At 41.2% G+C, this 14525-nt stretch overlaps 1 protein-coding gene across 2 annotated transcripts in view; it reads right to left on the minus strand.

Moving 5' to 3' along the window:
* Nucleotides 1-11837, minus strand: part of LOC117403717 (rho-related BTB domain-containing protein 2-like) — a 73837-nt gene extending 62000 nt beyond the window's left edge. The window contains exon 1 of one of the 2 annotated variants that reach the window (XM_034926270.2): nt 10981-11837. The gene's annotated coding sequence lies outside the window, so the exon portion shown is untranslated. Of the gene's footprint in view, nt 1-10658; nt 10881-10980 lie in introns of those variants that run through there. The other variant, XM_034926271.2, reaches the window with a different exon arrangement.
* Between the last annotated feature and the right edge of the window lie 2688 nt (nt 11838-14525).

The following is a 14525-nucleotide window of genomic DNA, read 5'->3' on the forward strand; positions in this document are numbered from 1 at the left end:
AACATATGAATCCAAATTAACATGTATTTATACTAAAGTAATACAAAAATGACTACAAAAGATTTAGAAGTGAGTAGTTTTTCGAGATTTACGATTATACTGTAAATCACTTTCACGAATCAGCCCCCAAATGTAGTCTCCCATCATGTTCTCGTTATACTGTCCTTCACTGACAGCTCATCCAGGAGCCTCAAAGCCGTGCTGCTCCATAATGGTAACAAGTACCCGTCTCTTCCCCTGGCTCACTCGGTGCACCTCAAAGAGGATTACAACAGCATCAAGACCTTGCTGGACGCCTTGAAGTATGATGAGTACGGCTGGGACCCCCGGAAGGTGCTGATGCCACCATTGCACATCAAATTGGGCCTTATGAAACAATTTGTCAGAGCTCTAGATAAGGAGTCGGCAGCCTTCAAGTACCTTCAAGACTTCTTCCCTAAGCTGTCTGAGGCAAAGGTCAAAGCCGGTGTCTTCGTCGGACCACAGATAAAGAAGATCCTGGAGTGCAATGAATTCCCCAAGAAGCTCACTAGTAAGGAGAAAGCGGCTTGGAACAGCTTTGTCGCAGTGGTTCGGGGCTTCCTGGGCAATCACAAGGCCGAAAACTATGTGGAGCTGGTTGAGACTCTGGTAAAGAACTACGGCACAATGGGCTGTAGGATGTCCCTCAAAGTCCATATCCTTGATGCTCATCTTGATAAATTCAAGGAGAACATGGGAGCGTACTCGGAGGAGCAAGGCGAGCGCTTCCACCAGGATATACTGGACTTTGAACGCCGCTACCAAGGACAGTATAACGAGAACATGATGGGAGACTACATTTGGGGGCTGATTCGTGAAAGTGATTTACAGTATAATCGTAAATCTCGAAAAACTACTCACTTCTAAATCTTTTGTAGTCATTTTTGTATTACTTTAGTATAAATACATGTTAATTTGGATTCATATGTTGTTTTTTTCTGACTTTATGTGAACGAAAAGACACAAATTTGCCTGTTTTCTCATTGGAAATAGGTAAATTTCAAAATATCACTGTCCTGGTCACAAAAGCAAAGTTTGTGGGGAATAATAGCCATTTTCTATACTTTTGAGGCATAAGCAATTAGGAAATAACACTTACTACCCAGGATCAAAAATTGTGTTACATCAGTAATAATGTATTAATGCACAATATAAAGATCTCTACAGAGACTATGTGTCACAGCAAGATGCATTGGTAGAACTTGCAGGCTGACTGAGGCGGCTAACTATTTGGTAATGCAGTTTCCCCTGCAATTACTCTACGCAATGCATGCAAAAACAGGAAGTTTAGCTAAGAACTAATTTGTTGTTGTAAAAACTGGTGATGAGAATAACACACACTATCTATAGAAGATGATAGCGGAAATGGTGAGGGAATTATTATTATTATTATTTATTTATTAGCAGACGCCCTTATCCAGGGCGACTTACAATCGTAAGCAAATACATTTCAAGTGTTACAGGTAATAACATGCAAACTTGTTCACACACACAGCACTGCGTCTGGTTTAACCTGTGCTTGATTTAACACCCTGTGTACTTCACCAACGGAGCTGCAGAATTCTAATTTCATTAATGCCTTGCTGACTTGCCGAAGGTGAAGGTACCCTGGACATGTTTCTTCAGTGGATTCAGAGTGTGAACTCTGTCAGAGCACAAAACTGCGTTTATTCTTCTTCAGCATAATGTGCTTGTTTAGAAAATCAGCTCCCCATTCCCCACGTTCCTGCTAGGGAAGTAAAAACGAGCCCAGCACCAGCAGAGTGGTAGAGTTCAGAACGAGGATCCATCAAACTCGTAGCATGGGCCTCTGCTAAAGCGAGCTGGCAGTGTTATTGGGATGCACACGTAGGTTGGGTCAAGGATAGGATGTGTGATGCTAGTCAAGGGGGCGTCAGTACAAGCTGTAGAAATACTTGGAAACTAGGCCTCTACTCTGGGGTGTTCTGTTTAGAGCATTAATCGTGTTCTTGAGCGTTGAGCTCCCATGTCTGTTGAAGCTCTTGGCGTCCTGACAAGACAAATACTTCCCCTTCAGGGCAGGCAGCCATGATTCCAGCCCATAGTCAATCCAATTATCACAGCATTATTATAAACTTGGGGCTGGCCTTACAGAAATGTTTAAAAAATATAACCATGTTTAGAAGAATCAGTCGCAGTATTACCAGCAATGCAAACACAATGGATTAGAAACACATATTGCATATTGGTCCTTATGTCACACAGGTTCTTGTGTAGTACTGTGGTACTGCAGAAGCACAGAACCGCTGCACTGCTTTTGCATATCAGTGGAAAATCTGTAACTAATGCTGTCATGCTTAGGTTTTTTAGTAAACGTGTAACGTATGTGCAGTAAACTGAATGGCATGCTTTAAGCAATGGGTGTAGCCTTTGTCAAGGAAAAGTTAAAGAAATACTAATCAGACTAATCCCATGGCTTAAAAGACTGAGCTACAAAGAAAGGCTGAAAGAACTGAATCTATTTAGCCTGGAACATAGAAGAATCAGGGCTGCATGATTGAAGTCTTTACAATCTTAAAAGGAGTAGGGTCATTCCGTGACAAATCACCCAACAGGTTACACCCTGCCATCTCCCATTTACACCCTGCCATCTCCCATTTACACCCTGCCATCTCCCATTTACACCCTACCATCTCCCATTTACACCCTATCATCTCCTATTTACACCCTACCATCTCCCATTTACACCCTGCCATCTCCCATTTACACCCGGTCATCTCCCATTTACACCCTACCATCTCCCATTTACACCCTACCATCTCCCATTTACACTCTACCATCTCCCATTTACACCCTGCCATCTCCCATTTACACCCTACCATCTCCCATTTACACCCTGCCATCTCCCATTTACACCCTACCATCTCCCATTTACACTCTACCATCTCCCATTTACACCCTACCATCTCCCATTTACACTCTACCATCTCCCATTTACACCCTGCCATCTCCCATTTACACCAAACTTGGCTCTTGGGGTTGTTTCAGGCAAACAAGCTCAAATTTATATTTTTAGACTGATCAGGACAAGGGGTCAAAAGTTATAGAGAGGTTAAAATGTGGTTGATGGGTACCCCCCCCCCCCTTAACATTAACCAACCATCTACTCAAAAACAGTTAGTGCTGCACACTTGTGGGGGGTGTCATTTTATTGGGGGCAGGTTAGGTTTTGATTTTTTCAAAGCAAACCAGAAATATTGCCTTCCTGAAATTTTGCACAGACGACGCCGAGACCTTGACCTTTTCTTGGTAATTTGTTGAGATTTATATTTTTGGGGTTTCACACCAAGGTCAAAGGTCCAAAACTTGCTTTATCAACACTGCATCATGATAAACAATCAAGGCAATTTCCACTCCGCTCCACAGACCAGCCTCTGAGTATTCATTTGGCAGGAAGTTGAGTCTGGTCAGTTGCATTGTGGACTGAGGTTTCTTAACAAGCTAATTAGTGCTGGCACGCACGTATGTAAAGAGAAATACAACTACAGCCAGTCTTTTGCATGAAGAAAAAAGACACAGGCCTGTCTGCTGCTTCATGTTAGTTTAGAGTTTATGGATTTTCTTAATGTTTCTTACCAGTAGACTAAACTGAGGGTTTTATATATTTAAAAGTGTCAGGCTCAGTTGTAATTAATAAAAAAGTTAACTTTGCAGGACATTAAAAAGAACATATAACATTTTCAGAAACTTTAATGTAGTCAAGTTTTTTTATTTATTTTTTTAAACCTGTCAACCACATTTAAAATATAAAAATCAGAAGGTTGTTAAAAATGTTTCACATTACTGAAACACGCACTACTTTTCTTAATGGGGTCTGAGACCTTTGGCCTGGTAATGATTATATAATCCTTGATTGCATAACGCTCTGACAATCTGCAGCCTTGCTGCTTCAGCTCGTGCTAGGAACACTATAATGACTAGGCTGCCTGGAAGCGTGCTGTATCAACAGTCAGGTGCACATTGTTTAGAAAACAGAATGCCTGAAAGGAACAGGTCCTGTCACTGACTTCTGTACAACACTTCTGTATCTTCCAAACACAAATACAAGGGGGTGATGAAGGGCAGCTGTGGAAACACAGAACGTCTCATTGAATCTGTAACATCTACAAAACCTCATGCTGCCATAAGAACGTAGTCGTACATGAGATCGTTTAAGTAGACTTCCTCATTTTGCGTTTGTTTGGTAGGCTTTCCCAAACTCAGTATTCATCCTCAATTTATCTGCACAGTGGGATTGCATCCCGTTTTTTATATTTATATCTTCTGTGTGGACACTCTTTCCATTGCTCTAGTTCAATGCACATGGTTCTGGCAATGGGAGAGAGGAATTCACTTTTGCGAGTGATGATGACTAGCTAAACTACAATATTTCTTCTGATTTCCACTTGAGAGTTCACAAAGCAAGACTGGAAAGGACGAAACAAGAGAGTTATTGGGATACTGTCATAATCCCAGTGAAGACAACCCAGTGCAGGGATCCTCGCAGGTGCTTGACATGGCCCACATTCATGTATTTCTCATGAGGGTCCAGGGCAGGATCATCTCTCTTTTGACATTAAACAAACTGCTTATCCCGAAATGTGAAATAAAAGGACATTAAAATACAGATTTATCACATGGCCCCAAAGCGCAGCGCTGTTAAAATCGTGGACATAGTCAAGGCATTCTGTACGACCAATGCAATACAGTAAGACACAGTTAAAATCACATTGTGCTGCCACAGAATGAATGGGAATGTTCAAAGCTATTCACCCAACAGAGAAGCCTATAATTTATAATGTTTTAATATTCCGCTCCGAACAGCTGAGTGTTCTATACAACGCTTCTTTAAAAAAAAAAGGAAAGGAGGATTTTTTTTCCCACAACCGTCTTTTTTTCTTTTTCTTTTCATTTACAGAATTGTTTAGAAATTCCATGTTGAACTTGTTAAAAGGTGTGTTTGGAATGAAAGTGTTATTAGGGTCTGGATGCTATGTTCTCTATTCTTTCTTTTTGTATAAACTCACACATGCAGGGGAGACCGGGGTGGCTTGTCGTCTTTCTTTTTGTATAAACTCACACGTGCAGGGGAGACCGGGGTGGCTTGTCCTCTTTCTTTTTGTATAAACTCACACGTGCAGGGGAGACCGGGGTGGCTTGTCCTCTTTCTTTTTGTATAAACTCACACATGCAGGGGAGACCTGGGTGGCTTGTCCTCTTTCTTTTTGTATAAACTCACACATGCAGGGGAGACCGGGGTGGCTTGTCCTCTTTCTTTTTGTATAAACTCACACATGCAGGGGAGACCTGGGTGGCTTGTCCTCTTTCTTTTTGTATAAACTCACACGTGCAGGGGAGACCGGGGTGGCTTGTCCTCTTTCTTTTTGTATAAACTCACACGTGCAGGGGAGACCGGGGTGGCTTGTCCTCTTTCTTTTTGTATAAACTCACACGTGCAGGGGAGACCGGGGTGGCTTGTCCTCTTTCTTTTTGTATAAACTCACACGTGCAGGGGAGACCGGGGTGGCTTGTCCTCTTTCTTTTTGTATAAACTCACACGTGCAGGGGAGACCGGGGTGGCTTGTCCTCTTTCTTTTTGTATAAACTCACACGTGCAGGGGAGACCGGGGTGGCTTGTCCTCTTTCTTTTTGTATAAGCTCACACGTGCAGGGGAGACCGGGGTGGCTTGTCCTCTATCTTTTTGTATAAACTCACACGTGCAGGGGAGACCGGGGTGGCTTGTCCTCTTTCTTTTTGTATAAACTCACACGTGCAGGGGAGACCGGGGTGGCTTGTCCTCTTTCTTTTTGTATAAACTCACACGTGCAGGGGAGACCGGGGTGGCTTGTCTTCTTTCTTTTTGTATAAACTCACACGTGCAGGGGAGACCGGGGTGGCTTGTCTTCTTTCTTTTTGTATAAACTCACACGTGCAGGGGAGACCGGGGTGGCTTGTCCTCTTTCTTTTTGTATAAACTCACACGTGCAGGGGAGACCGGGGTGGCTTGTCCTCTTTCTTTTTGTATAAACTCACACGTGCAGGGGAGACCGGGGTGGCTTGTCTTCTTTCTTTTTGTATAAACTCACACGTGCAGGGGAGACCGGGGTGGCTTGTCTTCTTTCTTTTTGTATAAACTCACACGTGCAGGGGAGACCGGGGTGGCTTGTCCTCTTTCTTTTTGTATAAACTCACACGTGCAGGGGAGACCGGGGTGGCTTGTCCTCTTTCTTTTTGTATAAACTCACACGTGCAGGGGAGACCGGGGTGGCTTGTCCTCTTTCTTTTTGTATAAACTCACACGTGCAGGGGAGACCGGGGTGGCTTGTCCTCTTTCTTTTTGTATAAACTCACACGTGCAGGGGAGACCGGGGTGGCTTGTCCTCTTTCTTTTTGTATAAACTCACACGTGCAGGGGAGACCGGGGTGGCTTGTCCTCTTTCTTTTTGTATAAACTCACACGTGCAGGGGAGACCGGGGTGGCTTGTCCTCTTTCTTTTTGTATAAACTCACACGTGCAGGGGAGACCGGGGTGGCTTGTCCTCTTTCTTTTTGTATAAACTCACACGTGCAGGGGAGACCGGGGTGGCTTGTCCTCTTTCTTTTTGTATAAACTCACACGTGCAGGGGAGACCGGGGTGGCTTGTCCTCTTTCTTTTTGTATAAACTCACACGTGCAGGGGAGACCGGGGTGGCTTGTCCTCTTTCTTTTTGTATAAACTCACACGTGCAGGGGAGACCGGGGTGGCTTGTCCTCTTTCTTTTTGTATAAACTCACACGTGCAGGGGAGACCGGGGTGGCTTGTCCTCTTTCTTTTTGTATAAACTCACACGTGCAGGGGAGACCGGGGTGGCTTGTCCTCTTTCTTTTTGTATAAACTCACACGTGCAGGGGAGACCGGGGTGGCTTGTCCTCTTTCTTTTTGTATAAACTCACACGTGCAGGGGAGACCGGGGTGGCTTGTCCTCTTTCTTTTTGTATAAACTCACACGTGCAGGGGAGACCGGGGTGGCTTGTCCTCTTTCTTTTTGTATAAACTCACACGTGCAGGGGAGACCGGGGTGGCTTGTCCTCTTTCTTTTTGTATAAACTCACACGTGCAGGGGAGACCGGGGTGGCTTGTCCTCTTTCTTTTTGTATAAACTCACACGTGCAGGGGAGACCGGGGTGGCTTGTCCTCTTTCTTTTTGTATAAACTCACACGTGCAGGGGAGACCGGGGTGGCTTGTCCTCTTTCTTTTTGTATAAACTCACACGTGCAGGGGAGACCGGGGTGGCTTGTCCTCTTTCTTTTTGTATAAACTCACACGTGCAGGGGAGACCGGGGTGGCTTGTCCTCTTTCTTTTTGTATAAACTCACACGTGCAGGGGAGACCGGGGTGGCTTGTCCTCTTTCTTTTTGTATAAACTCACACGTGCAGGGGAGACCGGGGTGGCTTGTCCTCTTTCTTTTTGTATAAACTCACACGTGCAGGGGAGACCGGGGTGGCTTGTCCTCTTTCTTTTTGTATAAACTCACACGTGCAGGGGAGACCGGGGTGGCTTGTCCTCTTTCTTGTCTTCTTATTTGTAATGACATTCTAAGAGGTTCTGTTCCTAACCAAGTACAAGCGTAACCTTGCATGTATAGATGGAGATGTTAACATTGGCGTAACTTTACTCACAATATCATATTTCGGCTGTTCAAAAAGCATGGCTTTTGGGTGTCACTGAATATGTGGTTGCTTCTACAATGGCAAATAATGCAATATTTTAATTTTTCATAATAACATAATGCTTTTGTTGTATGATACAGAATTACAATGGCAGATAATTTTGATATTTCTCTTTTTTACGAACATATATGTTTTTAAGGCTATATAATGGGAGGACAAGCATCAAATAATTCGGATTGATATATCTGGTGACAGAGCCTAGGTGTCAGTGTAAATTGATAGCCCCTTATGGATGCATGTACAGCTATGGCCAAAGGTTTGACGTCACCCTGTAGAATTAACTAATATTGCTTCATAAAGTCGAATGAAACCTGCTGAATAATCTTACATTAACATATTGGATTACATACCGCTTTGTAGTTTTCCATATAATGAAAAACTGACAAAAAATGAAAAATGTGCCATTTCAAAATCTAACATGAAATACTGTAATACTATTATGGCTTTAGGTAGACTTTTGCGATATCATTTTGTAGTATTTGGTTGCACTATATTAAATAAAAGACCTACATTATGTTCATATATATATATATATATATATATATATATATATATATATATATATATATATATATATATATATATATATATATATATAGGACGAGGACGTGGTACAGAGCAGGGCATCGCGGTTATTGTTCTGCGCTGGTGATGACCTCAAAATCGAAAGAATTAGAACAAACATGCATGAGAAAAAACTAGCCAAAAGACAGCATTTACCCGCTAGATGCTTTCAAAACAAGACACATGTGCCTGGAAAACCGCCAATCTGGCAGCACTGATCAAGGGGGGGAGTAGCATCGAAATCGCATGCATTACCTATTAAATGTTACCTCGAGTTCAAAGTACAAATAAAACGTGAAGTCGTATAATTTGTTTTAGAAAAATAAACAATTTAATTTGCCTTCCGGCACTAAGATTTAGGACTGCACCACTGGTCCTTTCTCTTACTAAATCGAAAGCTGGATCAGGAAGCTGTCCTTGTACGATCGCGTAAACTGCCACCTGGAGTCATTTTATTACGAGGGGTAACTGTTTGGATGAGAATGCCTTGTCAAAGAGTGACTTGCAAGCCGTTACCGGCAGCAACCTGACCAGCCTTCGGGCTCAGTTTCGATTTTCCTATTTCCCTGAAAAGGATCGGAAAGCAGAGCGGTGGATTGCAGAAGAATTAATGGACCTTTCTTGTGACGAGACCTGAAGCTCATATTTTTTTCAAAAACCTCTTGCTTGTTTTTGGATTTCTGTGCGACAAGAATGTCAAAAGCTCTCATCTGCAGCTCTGAAAGCACTCGTGCATTTTCCGTGTTCATTCATGCACGCTCACCGCTCCCATTAACCTGTAATGTCGTTTTTATTTTATTTTTTACAGCTGGCTGTAAAAAAAAATTAAAAAAAATAAAATAAAAAATCTTGCGATTTGTATTGTGAATTAAAAATAGCCAATGGTTATATATTTATGTTGTTGATATTTCCTTGCAATGCATGTTTTACTTATCAATACTAACTACTTTGCAATAACACAGGGCAGTGGTGTCGCGTAGTCATTCTTAATGCGAGAAGGGGTTGCAGTGCAGCGAAGTTTGAGAACCGCTGGGCTAACTAAGGAAGTTCAACCTCAGAATTCAGACTCGCATCTGTCATTGGCTCTGAACATACTACTGGCACACAGTCATTCCGATTTAACAACTGAACTACGCCCGTCTGTGATCGGATTCACGTACAGTATAACTACGAAGGCCTTTCTAGCACAGAAATACAAAAGTCATGTGACTTTCACAGACTTTATACAAACTTGATGCATCTGTTCTTGATCTAGCGCAGCAAAACACTCACAGCTAGGCGGCAACAACTTAAAAGTTTATATCGCCATAGCTATACATTTAATGCAGCGCTGTGAGGCGAGGACAATTACATTCAAGACATGTATTACCACGAAACCCTTACCTAACTGAACCAACACAATCTCGGTATGGTATTAACCCCTTCATTATTTCATTGATAACCTGAAGACCTGATGCGCAGTTTCAGTGGCTTCTCGGCTATGCTGCCGCCGAGATTTAGATTTATTCCAAGGGCGGGTTATTGCTGCACTAAATCAGTAGACACGGGGTCTAATGTTCCTCTAATCCACTGGGATTTCTAAACATCAGAGGAGTGTATGTTTCAGAAGGAACTCATCGTATAGGATGTACCCACACGGGGAACTGGCATGAAACAGACGGTGTACATACAACGCGTTCGCTTTTAAGTGGATCTCCAACTTGTAAAGCATTAAGTATGAGTTCATTAATGGTTAAAATTACAGAGCTGTAAATATTACAGCTATGGGAGGAAATTAACTGAGGATACAGGTTGTAAGGATACAGGTGCTTCTTCTCATTCTATCACAAGGCTGTCATGAACAAAACATTAGGGAATACTGCTAAGAAATTATTATTATTATTATTATTATTATTATTATTATTATTATTATTATTAATAATAATAATAATAATAATAATAATAATAATAATAATAATAATAATACCCTCCACCATCAACAATAAACATGATCCAGCTGGCGAGGGGCAGAATTCTGATAGAAACATAATGTAAGCAAAGCCTCCCTTATTAATATTTACCACAATACATTTACAAAAACATTTCCCCCCGTGGTTGTACAGTACTATGCATTTAACATAGTGTACCATAGTTTGCCTCTTTTTTTTATAATATGCTTTAGCATACCTCTCTGGGCTTTACAGTGCATACCTGTGCTTTACAGTGCATACCTGTGCTTTACCATGCTTTCCCTGTATTTTAATTCACTTTGCTATGCTGTCACTAAGGAAACGATTATAAGGGTTGCCCAGCACACTTTTTAAAAGTATTCTGGTATGCTGCTGTGATAGAAAATACACAATAAGGTGTGGAGACTCACCTAATTCCAGTACCACAGGAAATTCTTCAAATAAACACACCAGTCCCCCACAAGAGAACGGCTCCCGAAACTTGGGATGCAATCGCGAAACTTCACAAAGTCAACTGACTACCTCGCTGTGGACTGACAGCGCGTTAATAATATTCGGGTAGCGTTGTCATCAGATGGCACATAACCAAAATACACAAGGGCGTGCAGGGAAGACTACACTATACTGAACTGTACGCTACTTACCCTTACATTTATATAAACGCCTTCAGGTTATCTGATATCCAGTTTCCTAGATTACCCAGCAGTCTGTGTTACCACATAGTAAACTTACCTTGAATTGTCTGCAAACAGAGCTCAACTCGTTGGTTTAGTCCTTGGTCCGTTTAGTTCCTAATCTGCAAAGTGTCCTTTTTCTTTCTTTCTTTTATTTCTCACGTAGACCGTCTGAAGCACCCTACTGACGTTCAGCTACTGGTGTGTATTACAACTCGACTTAGTCTTTCGGATCCTCCTCTGGAAGAGAAATGAACTCCTAAACATCCCCGCCGGTCCGCCTATACGCGCTCCGAGCTCCGAGGTGTCGCAATGAGAAGCAGGCGGGTTGCTGAACCTGTTTCACGATACTAGATGGGATGCATCATTTAAATTACATACAAGACCGGGCTGCAGCAGCAGCAACCCGAGCCCGGGTGTGCACAACAAGTCACGTTTATTATTGTATACCTTCGAGAGGGAGAGCTTTCTAAACGGACATTTCCTTATTACAACCCATCAGTCTCTCTGAGTATTTTCTTGTTGCAGGTACAGTAGTAAGCCACTACTGTATGATAATCAATAGTGTATGTGGACTGGGTATTAGCTTTTTATTCTTTTGGATAATAAAATCTTTTTTTTTTTCTTCAGCACTACTTTTTTATTTTAATAATCTATAATAAAGTCCTGTCCATTTATTATAACGGTATTGGTATCAGTATATATACGTCGTTCAAGGCAGTCCGTTGTTTCGCCCAGCCGGTCCTTTCCATACGCCTATGCGATGATTTCGTTTCGTCGTCTTTGTTGCTGTACTCGGAGATTCGGACATTCCCCAGCGATCTGCGTGTATCTACAATTACTTCCCTCCCTGTTGCTTTCTGTTTCCTATTGATTGCAACCCTCTTGAGCTTGATGTGTAGCCCAGTTACTAAACCCAGCGCCTCCTATGAAACGCGCTGACGACAGCCGCCTCTATGTGTCAATCACCCCAGTTCGCAACACCCAGTCATTCATAACTCCCCGCACAGACACGCCCACCGCTGTACGAGGACTGCCCACTCTTAAAGCCACTGGCCTACACTGAAAAGGAGTTTGTCATATTACACTACACGGGTATTGTACTCTAGCTATAAAAACACATTCATTTGACAAATTGGCAGCTTTACACATTTCCCAAACCTGGTTCAGTTAATTTCTTCTTTTGGTATATGCAAGCAACACTTTGGCTTAATAGAACAAGAGACTGGGCTGAAGTGAACAAGGAAGAAAAATCCATAGGTGGGGTCCTGTGATACCAGAAACCACAAGAGCAAAGCTTGAGAAATATGTATTGCTGAATTTTAATGAACAATTGAAATGAATATTTGATGTTGACTACCTTAGTCACTTTTGTAACAGAAGTTAACGTTTCACCAGCGGCTTCTGTGTTTATCAGTCGTGAGGATGGCAGGGGCTCCCTTGAAATGATTTACTGCCATGGTGATATTTATAGCAAGGTTTGTAGCATAACATAGTGAAGGGCAGATAAAGCACCAGCGCCATGGTCAAACACAAGTGAGAAAAGTATGGTGCAGGGTTGTGTGATGCATTGAAGGTACGGATCCTGACCCCTGCTGGTGAGATGGCATTAAAAGCGCTATACCTGCTCATGTAAAGAACCCTTTAGTACAGGGGTTGAGACACTCACCTGAGGTGTTCAATGTCAAGCACTCTCTGAACCGTATGGTCTGCGGTGCTCGTCCAGCCCATGCAGTAAAACTAAATAAATTTGTAGCATACATATGAAGAAAGCATGGGAAACTACAACATGACATTAACAGTGAAGGTGCTCATTCACTGCTTAACCAGGGGTCAAAAGACTATATTATAATACAGTCGTGGTGTCGCAAGTGACGCTGAATCAGTTAGGCTGGTCAGTAAAATATTGACTCCTTTGACAGGAGGATCTTGGTAGCTACAGCTGTTGGTTCATCAATTGAATCAGATTCAGTTGTATTGTGTCTGCCAACTGATGATGTGAGGCAGAACAGTAATTGGATACCAGAAAATATGAATAACAGTGAGTTTTGGCCTCCTTCAGTGTTCTGGATGGAAGGCGTACCTCGCAAAGTGACTCTGTGCGACCAAAAGGAAATATAAAGAAATAATATTTACAGCTAAACGTGTCCAAGTATCTTATAGGAATGAAGTCAGGCCATGGAAATCCACACCTGTGATGGAGAAACACTGGATCAAGGGACTTCTTGTGGAAACAACTAAGAGCGAAACCTGGTACAGAAGCTGAATCCTGCTGAGAACATATGGATATGCTGAACATGTACTAGGCAATTTTAAATATGGAATGTATTATAAAATGAAGTGTCAAAGATATTAGGAAGGATAAAGAAAGAGTATCCTTGCACCACCAGTCTACATATGGTTCTAATTGAACATTTAGTAATCTGATAATTTTTAATTATATATATATATATATATATATATATATATATATATATATATATATATATATATATATATATATATATATATATATATAATGAACGATTTACCACTAGTATATCTTATCTTCAGAAAGCATGACGCTTGATAAAAAGCACCATTCCGGCTAAAAGTGAACGTTAATCTACAAATTTATGTCAAGAAAAACACAACATAAGAAGAGACTTTTTATGACCAAAAGATTAACTAACAAGCCAGAGGTCTTGAGAAAAAATCCTGTCTTGGCTGGATTTTGTATGAACAAAGAGAAGGGTCAAGTCTAGTTGAATGCAGTTATACTGGCCTATATTTGGATTTAAATCCTAAAAGGGATTCACCAAAATAATATTATAGCAATTGATAAACAGAGGTAAATTAATTGAAAGATTATCTTATAATGAAACAGATTCAGTGCTAATTGAAACTGTTTACAGTTCATAACAGTTATTTCATAAGATTAATAATATGTTTTAAGTATTTGCTATAATGAGAAAACATATTATTTAAAACTGACAAGTATTATTGCTTGTTCACGACTTTGCTGTAGTGATAAGAAGATTAAAACCTGGAGCAGTATTCGATTTACTTAAATGGGAAAATGGTACAAGTTTATTCTTCTTGCTATTGAACAATAAGACTTCTAGACATTATGATATCCATTGAATTATAGAAGTTAAAAGGTGTTGTGTTATGTTTTTGTGTTAAGTTTGTAATAATATACTATAATGTACCTTGTTATTAATCCACTATACTATTGTCTAATGATGGTAGATGGAATCCTTATAATGTGGTTATTTGAAACTGCTGCAGTGAAAAAGGGCCTCATATGGGCTGTAGAGAAAGGAGGGGGTCATCTTACATTCCACTTCAGCAAAATTGCAAATCTCATAGACTTGTAGTGTTAAGGTTTATGGAGTTAGTGGTTTAGTACTGATAAGTAAATGTCTTGAAATAATATGCACAACTCATGGCTTAATGGACAGGTCATATATCTAATAAAGTGTTTGCACAGACTCTGACCTTGGAGAAAACAAGAGACTGTGGAAACTGCTAGCAGTAACATATTCCCAGAGTCAGGTACAGGTCAGAGCCTGGTCAGTGCATCTCTTAAGGGATAAATAATTGTAATGAAAACTATTACCA

This window comes from Acipenser ruthenus, chromosome 1 (genome assembly GCF_902713425.1).
Source record: "Acipenser ruthenus chromosome 1, fAciRut3.2 maternal haplotype, whole genome shotgun sequence".
NCBI lineage: Eukaryota > Metazoa > Chordata > Actinopteri > Acipenseriformes > Acipenseridae > Acipenser > Acipenser ruthenus.